The sequence below is a fragment of the Aedes albopictus genome, chromosome 1 (genome assembly GCF_035046485.1).
Source record: "Aedes albopictus strain Foshan chromosome 1, AalbF5, whole genome shotgun sequence".
Lineage (NCBI taxonomy): Eukaryota > Metazoa > Arthropoda > Insecta > Diptera > Culicidae > Aedes > Aedes albopictus.
In genome coordinates, this window is record NC_085136.1 from 144,781,428 (window position 1) to 144,784,114 (window position 2,687).

The window sequence follows — 2,687 nt, forward strand, 5'->3', positions numbered from 1 at the left end:
ATTGAAAATTTAGCAATATATACGAAACAATGTGTAAAGTAAAAGTTTCGGCCGAGCCATGCGGTGAAGCCGCATAGAGGATTGAGGAACTGAGGCGGCAGAAGGCCGCCGAAGTTTCCGGAATCCGACGCGCCGTAACTGCGTCGATTCGGATCTAGGCAATCCACAGATCCAAGAATTTGCCCGGTAGAATGCGAACAGAGATGTTATCCCTTTTTAAAGTCCGACGAGCGTTAGCGAGTTCGGACAGCAAGCGATTGTCTGTTAAATTGCACACATAGTTTCAGTCTTTCAAGCATAATAGTTCTGTGATGTAGTATGTTCGAAATTTTTTGTTGGACAAAATGTAGTTTTTTATTGCAATTGTTGATTTATTTGTGGAAATTCTGGCATTTTTTATTGCTCGAAAATCAATTATTTATGGGAAGTTTTGATTTATTTATGCGCTTTTTGATTTGTTTATGGAACTTTTATAGTTTATTATTGCTTCCACACCTATTTATTTATTGGCAATTTTCGAATTATTTATGGAAACTTTTGAATTTCTTATGGGGCGTTTAATTGGCTGCCCAAAGGGACGCTTCCAAAGGTTAAGGTGGGCTAGTCAGTATGTCATCTGAACTTTCACGAGCCATCGGAGGTTTGTTTCAGGTATCTGGGACCAGAGCACAAGGCATGGGACTGCAAAGGCCCTGACTGGAGCAAACTGTGTTGGAGATGCGGCGCCGAAGGCCATAAGACACAAGGCTGCACGAGTGCACCCATTTGTCTGATTTAAAATGGCTAAGCAGATGTGCCTAGACAGAGGTGAATTTCCGGAGAGGTGGAAATGACAAAAATTGATTCTACTGCCCAAACCCAGGACGCCACCTGGTGACCCGTCTGCATACATACCTATCAGCCTCCGGGACACCGCCGGAAAACTGTTGGAACGGATCATTCTGTCGAGGCTGATGGTCTATACCGAGAAACCTGATGACTCTGGCCTCTCGGATAACCAGTTCGGCTTCCGGGATGGTCGATCGACGGTGGCCGCTATTAGGGCTGTAACTAAAATGGCGCTTCAAAATAAGCAAACAGGAATTCGCTATTGTGCGCCGGTCGCGCTGGACGTAAATAATGTGTTCAACAGTGTCAGCTGGGCCGCCATCGAGTGCGCCATACACCACCTAGGAGTCCCGGTTAGCCTATGCCGGATACTGGAGAGCTGCTTCCAGAATAGGGTGTTAATCTAGGACACCGAGGAAGGCGAGAGCAGCTACAACATCACCGCGGGGGTACCTCAGGGGTCCATCCTGGGCCCGGTACTATGGAACGCGGCGTAAGATGGCGTATTGGCTCAAACTTCCACCGGGCGTAAAACTGGTCGGCTTCGCCGATGACATTAACCTCGTGGTATACGGCGAGTCGATAGAGGAAGTGGAACTGCCAGCAACGCACGCAATTGGCATAGTGGAGGACTGCATGAGGTCGAGACATTTGGGCACTCGCGCACCACAAAACAGAGGTGGTGGTGGTAAACACCCGCAAATCTAAACAACAGGCAGTGGTCACCACAAGCGGATGCATAAACAACTCTCAGCGCTCACTGAAGCAATTGGGGGTCATGATCGACGGTAAGCTGAAATTCGGAAGTCAATATGCCTGCAAAAGGGCAAGCATGGCGAAAATGTCAAATAGCTCGGCAATAGTCTCGAGTAAGCGTAAGCTGCTCGCGGCAGTAGTGGTAGGAGTGGGTCAATGGGTCTTAAGATGATTTATGATATTTCAGGAGATTCAATGGGGTCTCTGGGGGCTTTGAGGAGTTTCATGCTGTTTCAGGAGATCTCGTGGGGTTTTCTGCGACCGTGGATCTCCCAGAATCCCTCAGGAACGCCTTTTAAACCCCAAGAACGCACAATGGTCCAGATTTGAAAATGCCTGGCAAAAATTGCCAAATCATAGTAGTCTGCTAGTTTTAGCCTATATGAATGTATTGGAACATGATTTAGCGCTCATTCCCATTTTAAAGGCATTTTCAGTTTTCGTCGATTTCTTCGAACAAAATCCGAACCAAATTGATGTTTTTCATACAATTTTACTATACACATATCATCATGACGCTATTGTTTTGGCAGCTCTTGGAAGTTGCATTTTTCTTTAACCGATTCTGCATACATAAACAAGCATTTGAACGGAATCTTTCCGCGGGGAGTAGCGGGGAACGATTTGTAAGACACTTTGAAGTCGTACTGTAAGAATTTCTCGTACAAATAACATGTAATGTCAATTTTGAAGCCAAAAGTGTTATTTTGATCTCTAGCTCCATTGCAGATGTCTGATATACACAAGAACTTACAAATAAACTTTTGAAGGCAATTGTATTACTTATATCAATAGACTTTTGTAGTGGTTGAACTTGTTTGTGTTCTTTATCAAAAATACAGCACTTTTCCCATCAGCAGCTATTCAGTGCTGTAACAAGATACAAAATCAATATTTCCATTTTTTAAATGCCAGTTAGTGCTCCTGGTATTATGGATGAATGCTCAATATACCGTATCCCATATAAGACATGTTCAAAAATTGAGTTTCTGTCAGCTTTTCTCAAAATTGGACCTCTGTGGAACGCTTCAACTCCATAAAGCGAATCTGAATCGTTTCCAGAAACCCCAGTAAATCCAATAAAACCCCTAAAACCTTCCACT